The sequence below is a fragment of the Astyanax mexicanus genome, chromosome 1, assembly GCF_023375975.1.
Source record: "Astyanax mexicanus isolate ESR-SI-001 chromosome 1, AstMex3_surface, whole genome shotgun sequence".
In the NCBI taxonomy this organism is placed as follows: Eukaryota; Metazoa; Chordata; class Actinopteri; order Characiformes; family Acestrorhamphidae; genus Astyanax; species Astyanax mexicanus.
The window spans coordinates 72847436-72859569 of NC_064408.1; the positions used below are offsets into that span (position 1 = coordinate 72847436).

Consider the following 12134-nt stretch of genomic DNA (forward strand, 5'->3'; position numbering starts at 1 on the left):
AACTTTTTTATGCCAGGCTTGACTGACCAGCCTCAGTGTTGATGGCTAAAAGAGCAAGTTACCATTTGCTGTATGAAAGAGTTTCCTTTGGGTGTAAAAAGTAATTGTCATACTTAACATTTCACTCACACTTAACATTTTTCTTACATATATAATTTGTTCATCTATATTAAATTCGATTTAATATTTGTATTTATTTTATCTATATTTTCTTTATTATTTTGTTCCCTTCTATTTAGATTTTTTTAAATAAATGTTTTTAATCCCTTTTAAACTGTAAATGCTCTGCTGCATTGTAAATGAGGGTCACCCTTGATGTATTCCCGGGTGGAAATAAAGGTTGATTGATTGATTGACAAATCTGTCTATAAATCTGCCTCTTCTAGGACTGGAATGGATAAACAACAAGTTAAACTAAATTACTGGAAGAAGTGAGGACCACTCATGTTAAGAAATGATCTGTATAGTAAACTTGAATTGCTAAGTTAAAACAACATGCATTATGTAGTAATTCTTATGTAATTTAACTTAAAACTTTAATTCAGTTTTTAGATGCTATTTTTATATTTTATTTTATTTTTCAGTGTACAAAATATCACACACTCCTCCTGGTCTTGGATCATTCAGCTCCAGTAGCTCCATCCAGAAGGTGGTTGGGGACTTCTTCTGGATGACTCACTGCCCCCCCTCCACACACACAAACACACACACTGCCAGCCAGTCAGCGCTGCTGCGGCACACACACACACACACATACACACACGGGCGCGCGCGCCGGCCCGGGGCCTTTCCGCGTGCGCACCACTGGAGGGCGAGGCGCGCGAGAGAGAAGCGGGGAGGAGAGCAGAGGGGGCAGCAGCAGCAGCAGCAGCTGGAAAACAAGCGAGAGAAAAAGAGGAAAATCCCGGTATCTCCCTCCACCCCCCCTAAACACACACAGACTGACCGACCGGAGGATCAACAGTACAACTACAGTACACAACAACGACGACGGCGCGGAACAGCTAGCGGCGGGGACTCTGCTGATCGGACGCCCTGCAGTTCTAGTGGAGGAGGAGAGGAGGAGGAGGAGGAGGAGGAGGAGAAGGAGGGGTGTGTGTGTGTGTCGCGCTTCACCACTCGGGAGGTCCGAAGACTGAAAGAGAGAGAGAGAGGGAAAGAGGGAGGACAGAGAGAGCAAATCGGCAGCGCGGACAGCGACTCGGACAAAGCGGCGGGAAATCTCCACCACCATCCCCATCATCATCCTCATCTACAACAGCAGAGGTCAGGCTATAAGCGCTTTACACGGCTCGGGTTGTTTTCAGCGCTGGGGATGGGGATAGGGACAGGGATGGGGTGGCTAGCAGCAGCAGCAGCAGCAGCACGCTGTGGTGTGTTAACGTTAGTTAGTTAGCCGGGCACACGCTGACACACACACACACACACACACACACACCCTGTATCTGAAACATCAGACCTGCTGACTACTGAGGCAGGAGGATTTTTAGGCAAAAAAACATCCAGTCCTGTCTAAATCTGAAGTTATAGACTGATTCAATATTATTGGGCAAATAAAATTGCTAACAGCTAATGACAGCACAGCTAAACACACATACAGGGACATAACTAGCAGAGAAGGGTCCATATCATATCTTAGCTAGTTTAACTAGTAGAGGCTGGTTTAGATACAGAAACCTTCATCATTACATTAAGGCTTGACATCTAACCTAGTTAAACTAGTGAGGTTAGTTAACCTGCTATCTGCAAAGTGAGACTATAACCTATAATATTGTGGGCAGCAAGGCACCCAGTCTCAAAACGAAATGCTGCCTATACTTGCAGGACTTTAAAGCGGGAATGTAACCAGTCATTTCTAAATATTAAGTTCAGTAATAAAAGTAGTCTGATTCTATTATATTGGGCAAAAAAGTGCTAACAGCTAATGACAACAAAGCTAATGACAACACACTTGCAGGATAATAGATGTGAACTGTCCACATCTTAGCTAGTAAAGGCTGGACAGAATACAGAGACCTTCATCACTAATCTAGCTAGAAAGCTTGCTAGTTATCCTACCTGGAATTGTGAAATTAGAACCTAGATTAATGTGGGCAGAAAGGTTTCCAAAAGGTAATAGAAATGCTGCCTATTTAGACAAGATTCTGAGGCAGAAAGGCACCAAATCATGTCATAATCTGAAGTTCAGTAATCTAGACTGATTCTATTTTACTGAGCAAATAAAATTGCTAACAGCCAATGACAACATACATGCATATTTATCAGTGAACTGTCCATATCTTAGCTGTTAAAGGCAGGACATGCTTTGTGTCTTTCTGATTTAAAGACAGAGACCTTCATCACTACACTAGCTAGCTAACCTACCTGAAAAAGTAAAATTAGCATCACATCACTATTTGGTTGTTGTCAAAATGTAAGAAATGCTGCCTATTCATGCAGGCAAGAAGACACCCAGTCATGTCTAAATTTGAAGTTCAGTAATGAAACTAGTCTAATTCCATTCTATTAGGCAAAATAAAAGAGCTAACAGCTAATGACAACACAAATGCAGGGGATATAGCAGTGAACTGTCCATATTTTAGCTAGTAAAGGCAGGACATACTTTGTTTCCTTCTGATTTAACGAGAAACAGAAACCTTTATTAATACACTACAATAGACTAGATTTAGCTAGTTAACCTACCTGCAAAGTGAAATTATAAGTAGGAAAGTGTGGTGACCAAAATCCAAAATTTACGAAATGCTGGTTATTCAGACATGATTTAAGACACGAAAAAACCAGTCATGTCTAAATCTGAAGTTCAGTAATCTAGTTAACTAGCTAGCATGAGTTTATTTAATGGTAACTTAGATATCACACATGCAGGGTAAACTGTTAATACCATAGCAAACTAGGTAGCTAGTAAAAGCTGATTTTAGATACAAAAACCTATTACACTAGCTAGCTACCTATTTAATCGAAGTAGTTAGGTTTGTTGATATACCCTACCTGCAACGTGAAATTATAGATAGGCATCCAACCACTCTTTGACTTTAAGGATATTTAAAAATATCCAGTCATAAATCTGAAGCTCAGCAATCTAACTAGTCTGATTTTGTATTACTGGGCAAAAAAATGCAAACAGCTAATTGCTAAAGGCTAATTTAGATACAGAGAGTTTCATCATTACACTAGAGTAACTTAAATTAGAGACTTAAATTAGGTAGGTAGTGTGGGCAGCAAGGCATCAAGTCACTATTAGGTTGTGTGCAAATGTTAGAAACTGCTGCCTATTTAGGTTCAGTTCAGGGATCTAGTCTGATTCAGTTTTATTGGGTAAATAACATTGCTAGCAGCTGATGACAACACAGTTTAACACACAAGCAGCGATATAACAGGCAGAGGAGGCTCCATATCTTAGCTAGTAAAGGCAGGACATACTTTTTGTCCTTCTGATTTAACTGGATACAGAGACCTTAATCACTACACTAGCTTAGATAGCCTACCTTTAAAGTGAGCCAGAGAACTGGGACAGTGTGGGCAGCAAGGCATCAAGTCACTGTTCCTTGCGTTGCGGACACACACACACACACACACGGAACTGTGGCGACGAGCCGTGCACGTTTTAGCAGTGTTTCTGTTTGCACTTATATCAGCTTTATTTGCACCGTATTTTCCTTGAACCGCTGCTGTTGTTATTATAATTCAGCTAGCCGGGTTTTACTGTACAGTGAATGAACTGGCCGCTAGCATGGGCGCTAGCAGCTCTTTAGCCTGCACTCATCACAGGATTAGCTATCAAAAATAAATAAATAAACAGGCAAAGGCAGCCCCTTGTGCAGAAAACACAAGATATAGAGCTAATATAAAGCATATAGACTACATTAAGAGAACAAATAACCACATAAACACTGTTTAGACTGCTGCAGCTGTGTTTTTTTATTGTTTGTAGTTATCTAAGCTTAACTGTACACGGCTGCTATACTGAGTAGTTTAGGCTCAAGGTATACAAATAAATGCAAATGTGCAGTGTGGCAGCTAACAAACATAACCTAGCTAACCTGCAGCTCATATGTGCTGAAGATGAATTTAGTTAGATAGCTACACAAACGCTTACTAGCTATAGCTTTGTGGAAATGTTCATTTATCTATTAGTGGCCTCACACCGCCAGTGCCTGACTGGGCAGCTGGACTAATCTAGCTAACCTAGCAGTGATGCTGCTGGAGCTCCCATGCAAAGTGTTAACTAGAGTTAAAAGCAGACAGTCAGTCAGTGTGTACATCTGCTAATGTCTTCATATAGCAGCTGAAAAGCCTGTGTTTGACTTTTGAACAGACACCAGTGTTAGTGTATGTGGTTGCACATGTGGGCAGTCAAGTGTGTTGTGTATTAAATCTTGTATTAAGGCACCTGCTTGTAGGGTATACTCTGCAAGAAACCCTTGCAAAATACAAATCTGGAAAAAATAAATTGATCACTTTAAAATGATAAGTTTCTTTAATTTTACCGTATGAAAACCTCTTTAATATAATCAAAATGAATCACAAGCCCTCAAACCAAGCTGAACTGCTTGAATATTTGCACCAGAAGTGTCATAAAGTTATCCAAAAGCAGTGTGAAAGACTGGTGGAGGAGAACATGCAAAGATACATGAAAAAAAAACACGTTTATTCCACCAAATACTGATTTCTGAACTCTTAAAACTTTATAAATATAAACTTATTTTCTTTGCATTATTTGAGTTCTGAAAGCTCTGCATCTTTTTTGTTATTTTAGCCATTTCTCATTTTCCAGAGCTGTATATGTGAATTAGGACCTATGTTGTTATATTATACAAAATTAATCTGTCAATGGGGTATGCAAAGTCTCAGTTCACAGTTCTGCAGTTTTGAAATTAGTAAAGTAATGTAAAATTAAGTCATGCAAATTACTGTTTTTATGGCTTAAATTTGGACACAAGAATCAGGTTATGCTGGGGTACTGCAGTAATATATCTGCAGATGTGTTACTCATACTTTCACAGCATTTATATTCCTCAGCATCAAGTGTTTCACTTTTCTGCAATGTGAAAAAAGGAAATCATAGTTTCTGCAGTTACAATATGAGTGAAGTAAGATTTAAATAATGCAAAAATCACTGTTTTTAATAACTTGCCTTTTTGTTTTACTTAAAATAAGATGAAAATGCGAAGTAAAACTGATTAAGATCATAATTACTAAAATGATTGAAATAATCATTCACTTATGATGTTTAGTAAAACCATTCTTATCAGAAAAAAAAGTTTTTTTTTGCCTTCAAATTAGTCAATTTTACTTGCTAAGATTTAGTTTTTTTGCAGTGTAGATGCAGGAGCTAATAAATACATAGCACAAAATGCCAGCACTTTTTTATCTGTTTAACTGCCCTGCTAGTGCTATATTTTTGCACTTTTTTTCTTCTTTTTCAGCCTGCTCTGTGTGTGCTGTGTGTACTGTAGCACTACGGGTAGCAGTGATCGCTGAGCATGTATTGTATAAAGCGTATATAAAGCTGGACTGTAAAGGATATGAGACATGTAATATTATGTTGTAGGGGTGTCACGATCTCGATATTTTATCGAAATCGAATCGAAATGAGGTCACGATCTCGAGTATCGAAGTCAAAAAGAGGATCGACGATCCCTCCCGCGCGCGCTACGCAAATAGCGCAGCGCGCTACGCAAATGGCGCGGCACCAACACAGCGCATCCTATTCATTTAAATAGAGATAGCCACTGCATGAGCGCAGTCGGCGGGAGTGTGATCACTGTTTTTATCTGTCCAACGGGGGAGGGGGGGGCGGGGGTTGGGCGCGCAGGTTTTGTATCTGTATCTAACGGAGGGGTGGGTGCGCGCAGGTGAGAGCGTGTGAACTCGCTGAAATGCGTGTGTCAGTGTGACTTGAGAACACTGACTATAGATCACAGTGAGGTGGATTAAAAATCTTAAACTTATAATTGACTACACCTGTTGCTTTCCATTGAATTAAAAAAACATCTTTCTCTCAGATAAAGTAAACACAAGCGTGTTTCTGACTAAAATAAAAGCTTTTCAGGAGAGATATAAGTTATGTGTAAATATTTATAAGACAATACCCACATCACTTATCTAACCAGCCTGTACTGATTTCTGCCCCCCAATAATGCTTTCAATAACCTCTTGTAACCCCTGGGAGCCAGGGGTTACACTCTAATAGCCTTTAATAGTCTTCAGTAGCCTTTAAAAGACTTACCTGGCGGCCGTGGTGTGTCCACTAAACTCCGTAGTTATAAACATCCTGAGGTTAGCAGCGCGCTAACTGACCTGTTTATAATGTATTCCGAGCAGTGCCTCCGTGTCGGCTGTTCTAACCTGCTGCTGTTAGCTGCTTGGGCTGAAAGATGAACTGTAGTGAGCTGTATTATCCGGTTAGTGGGGTTAAAACCTTTATTTGTTTACAGAAACAGTAAAAACGGACTGGCTGAGCTCTGTAGCCCGTGGCTGGGCTGTACTGAAGTAGTGACTGAGTGAAAAGAGCGGGGCTTGTGCTGCTGCTGCTAGTGGTTGGATGAAGAACTGCAGCTTCATGTAATGAGCAGTTTCACCAGCCATCCACACACAGCTCTGATAAACTGCTTATTTTAATAGTGCACACTGTTGCTACCAAAAAAAGTCACTAGATGGCATTACCATATATATCTTAATAAATAATAATAATAATATTTATAATATTTATAATAATAATAATAATAATAATAATAAATATATTATTTAAATTTTATGAGGCATAAAATAATAACAAGAAAAAAAAACAAGAAAATCGAGAATCGAATCGAATCGTGACCCTCAAATCGAAAATGAAATCGAATCGAGGATTTAGAGAATCGTGACACCCCTATTATGTTGCCTGAATACACTCTTGAGTTCACATTGAGTATCACAGTATGTGCTCTGAGGATTGTGGAACTGGAACAGGTTGCACCAGATAAAAAAAATGCTATAAAAAAAACCAAGTAGTTTTTTTTTATATTTAATATTGCACTTTCATGACATCTCAGAAACAGTATACTAACTACTTTATATATTAATAATATATACTTTTCTATTAGCTATAAAAGATACTGTTATATTATATACTGTAGACACTATTACAGAATGTCAGTACCTCTTTAGGGAAGAAGGTGAAAACACAGTGACACGTAGTTCTTTTGATTGTAATTGTTTGAGAGAAACAGGCTCAGTTTGCTTTTAAGGATACTGTAATATGCTTGTTGCCTGTTGCTGTACAGAGATTAAAACTTAACCCAGTCTGTGATGGTGAAGTGACTGGACTAAAGGAAAAGACCTTCAACTAGGGCTGGGCAACATTATTACTCACGATACTTGATAATGATTTCATACAAGATATACTGCTCTGGAAACAATTAAAAGGCCACTTCAGTTTCTAAATCAGTTTCTCTTATTGTGCTATATATGGGTATATGTTTGAGCTAAATTAACATTGTTGATTTTTTTTGTCATTTAGAGCATTTATTTGCAGAAAATGAGAAGTGGCTGAAATAACAAAAATATGCAGAGCTTTTAGACCTCAAATAATGCAAAGAAAACCAGTTCATATTTATAAAGTTTTAAGAGTTCAGAAATATTTGGTGAAATAAGTAGAATAAATAGTTTTCGTGCATCTTGGCATGTTCTCCTCCACCAGTCTTTTACACTGCTTTTGGATAACTTTATTCCACTCCTGGTACAAACATTCAAGCAGTTTAGCTTGGATTAATGACTTGTGATCATCTATCCTCCTTTTGATTGTGTTTCATATAATAAAATGTTATATTTTTCCCTTTTTGGTAAAATCAAGGAAAAAAAATTGTAACATTGAACCTGATACCCAAGGTTACCATATGTGTGTGATTTACAAAAAAAAAATGTGTGTGGGGCCGTTTGTGTTTAAATGGTTTGTTTTCTGGATAGATAACAACCAACAGTGTACAACTTCATCTAAACATTGTAATTAAAAGAGTAGCATGACAACTTTATTTTACTGTCTCAAACAACAGCATCTAGTGCAGTTTGTGGAGTCATATATATATGTAGAATTTTCAGCATATTGCCCAGTCCTACCTTTATCTTTGCCCTAATTTTATCCTCATGTTTCCCATGAATTCTTGCTTTATTTATAATCTTTTATGTTGCTGTTTTTGTTTACAGGAGAGGAGATGCTGTGCTCCCACTGAGACACTCAATGCAGCACTGGTGAGTGTGTGAGCTGTGCTGTTTTTTTTTTTTTGTTTCTCAACATTTCAACATCTCTTGAGGCCCTTGCTGTAACATTTGATGCGTTTTCGGTATCCTTCAAAAGACCAACAAAAATGGTTATGAAATGACTGTGAGTGCAAAGGTGGTGTGTGGAGGTGAATTAAGTCATAACTAATCAGTCAGGGAGGACTTCCAGGCTGTATGCCAGTCAGGGTTGTCTTTCTTAGACTTAGGAATCTTGGAAAGCAGATAAGAGAGAGTAAGATATAATATTATTTTTAATGATTTTTTTAACGTGCTTTCAGCTTTTATAGTATGAGATAAAGTGCAGCAGGTTCTGTGCTTATCTTGTGTGCTGATCAGCGTATGCAAAGCAAGGCATATTGTTATTATTGGGTGTTGGCAAGCTGATCTGTACTCCTGTCGACCATATGGATAGTGGATAGTTGTTTTTTGTTTGTTTGTTTTTTCAAATGCTTCTGGCTTCTTAATAGCTAGTTTGTGACTGATTGTATCTAGACATGCAGTTGATATCAGAATTGGTATCTTTACCAGCAAACAGCAAAAATTTGTTTAAAAAGCATCTTCAGATAGATATATTTAGACTTTGGAAAAGCAGAACATTTAGGAAATGCTGGGCTTCTACATTAACATATCTGCAGATGTGTTACTCATATTTTTACTGCGTTTTTATTCCTCAGTATCAAGTGTTACATTTCTTTGCAGTGCGAAAAATGGAAATCACAGTTTCTGCATATTATAAATGTCTGTGTCAATATCAGCATTGACAGATACATTCGTGAAAAATATTGGATATCGGTTCTGGCCCACGCTACTTTCCTAATTGTTTCCATCTGTCATGTTGATGAGCATCCTCTGTCTGTTTTTTTTCCTCAACCATTTCCAAGCCTAATTGCCTTTTCCAGTGGTTTGGGTCTTCTCATAGTGTGGTGTCCTTCTATGATGCAATGCTTAAAGGAGTGCAATTCTCCACAATGTCAGATTAAAATACCAGCTTTCTTCCGCCAGTAGCATAGACATCACTACAAGTACAACTGAGCAGCCATAGATCTAGCACCTGCACCTACACACCCCTAGAAGACGAGGACTTTATGATCCAGAGGGGCGTGGATTGCTGCCACTGTTGCATATGGACTGACTAAAAATAGAGCACACATAGGTGGTTGTCAAAGCAGCGTGAGGGATTTAATCCACAGTGTTACGCAAGGTGACACAGCTTTTAATCTGTCCAACATTTTTCCCCCCCTTCATCTGTTTTACTACTTTTACAGCAGCTCATTGTTGGTTTTATTTATAGCCTTTTTTGGGATTTGGTTAAGACTGTGGCACTAAAAAGCTGGCAGTAGATTGTGTACAGATGTCTGCTGCTCTGCTGCATCTCTCTGTAGGCCGAAGCAGAAGCCCTGTTCTAATGGCCATTGTAGACTCTGTATTGCATACCAATAGTGAGGTCTCTTGGATTTTTAAAATGCTGCTGTAAAATTTGTCAGCTGCAGCGATGCTGACTGTGATGTATGAGTTTTGCTGTCGTATGAGGCCTTGTTGGTCTCTAAGACAAATCGCCTCGTGTTTTACTACTAGAGATTTACAGTCGCACAAGGCTAAGTTGAAGGCCACTTCTGTTACTCTTCTGTAAGCCAAATGTATTACATTATGGCCGGCCATAGTGGATGATTTTACTCACCAATTGAAGTTACTTTAGAAAATCCCTGAGCAGTCATTTGCAGCAGATTTTCCTCTGAACTCTTTCCCCTCTTGGGACACCACAGCAACCCCTTAAGACTACCAGCGGGAGTAATTACTTAAATAAATGGTTTTAGGGATGGAGCATGTGACACTTACGAATAATAATTATTTCATTTATTTATTTAGCTTCATTTAATCAGATGTTTCTTAAAGGAAAACCAAAGGAAAGAAGATTTTACTTCAGTTTTACTATAAATTTGCACCTGTGTTGCTTCAGCTTCTGTAACATTCATATCTGCATATCCTGATTGTGGATTGCAGCATCATAACACAAATAAAGAGTTTTGATGCTTTCTGTTTAAAATTTTGACTTTGACAGGATAATGTTTATAGATACAGAGTGATCTGTAAATTTTATTCCTCAACAAGCATAAAATTCATTAATTAGTTTAATCCTTTGGTCCATCTTTCGCCTTTTTGCACTTTGACAGGATAATGTTTATAGATACTGAGTAATCTATAAGTATATCTCCTCAGCAAGCATCAAATTCTTCAATTAAATCATTTAGTCCATCTTTCTCATTATCTAACCAGATAACTTAGTTGATAGCACATTGTATAACAATGACCTGGAATATCCTCTGTATCACACCATCACGTGCCGTCCACGAGGCGTCTCTAGCTGAGCACCTAGAAATCTGCTAAATGAGTCCCGTTCCTGGACTGCATATGTGAGGCTAAAAATACTTAGGAACAGTGCAAACCAAAAGCTATTATCTGCACTTTCTAATTCCATCCCCCCCACTGGAAACACGTTCCCCGTTCACATTCACTCCACCCGTGCCTCAAACCACTGGTGGCAGTGCTACATGTGAACGTAATTTGCACTTCCAATTAAACTGTCGACCTCTGTTCCATAACGCATAACGTGACTCTGAACATCCTCACTCCTCGGCCTATTATTACCCATCCTGTTAGAGACAGACTCTTTTAGTGAGATTTTACAGTGTTGATGAAATTGCGATCGTTGTGACGCAGAGAAGGATTAACAAAGCGTATGTGGTAGACAAAAGCTCAGTGAAACAGGGGATTAATAACACATGGCTCTAGGTTGTCAGTATTCAAGGCGGTGCATTCTAACACAGCCTAAAAACCTTCCATCTATCCATCCATCTATCCATTCAACCATGTCTGCTTCTTCTTGGTTAGAGGCAGGAACACCCCCTGGACAGGGTGCCAGGCTATTGCTAGGTACAGCCTAAAAAACTGATACAACTTACATGAATGTCATGCCACTATTGGGCTTTCTGTTATTATCTGAACTGTTTTCTATGGTAAAATGAGTGACAGTGTACATCTTTAATAGAAAAAATATGTATTTCATGGTAGGGTTGTCACGATACCAACATTTTGACTTCGATACCGATACCAACTGTAGTATCACGATTCTCGATACCAAAACGATACTTGGAAGAAAAAAAAACAATAAAAATATCTGAACATAAAATGTTTATTTTTGACTGAACTGGATTGAACACTGAACAACTGGTGCAAACGTTTTTATTCTAAAATGAAACATTTGAACAAAAAACAAGTTTCGTTATTATAACCTTAACTATAACATAATTATCTAAACACTTCCTAAAAACTAAAACTAAAACCAGAGGTAATGGTAGACTGACTATGTGAACCTGACGGGCGGGCAGAAGTTAAGTTCTGAATAAGGAAAATAAAGAGACAGAAGAACATTACAATGTTATGTTCATTTTAATCAAGCAGGCTACGTGCCTGACCACAGATTTGCGATGGAAACGCGAAAACGTGAACATCTTGAGTTCATGTTTCACAGCCAATGGGATAATGGAGAAATAGAGAAAACCACGGGTCCAAAACAAAACTCCTGCACACTCCTCTCCGTGTTAACGTGAGTTACTAGCAGTCGCTAGTAAATCTTAGTAAAGCTACAGAGTGTATCTTGACAAACTCCACTAACCTGTCGACTTCTCAGCTCTTTGTAGAGATCAGGGTGCTTGTCTGCTAAATGAATGAGCGAAATATGATCAGAATTATGTTAATTAACACTGTAACATAGAAGCATAGAACTATTATTTAATTAAAATGATTTTTAAGCACAGCTAAACACAGTGCTGCAGGTCAAACGCGGAGGAGTTCACGTGCGAGAGAGAGACAGAAAG

General features: G+C 38.5%; 1 protein-coding gene across 2 annotated transcripts in view; it reads left to right on the plus strand.

Annotated features, from left to right (window-relative positions):
• The first annotated feature begins 803 nt into the window (after nucleotides 1-803).
• The window catches only part of LOC103022380 (1-phosphatidylinositol 4,5-bisphosphate phosphodiesterase beta-4), a 129313-nt gene continuing 117982 nt past the window's right edge, over nucleotides 804-12134 (plus strand). For both annotated transcript variants that reach the window (XM_007232816.4, XM_007232819.4), the window contains exons 1-2: nucleotides 804-1266; nucleotides 8185-8229. The gene's annotated coding sequence lies outside the window, so the exon portion shown is untranslated. The remainder of the gene's footprint in view (nucleotides 1267-8184; nucleotides 8230-12134) is intronic.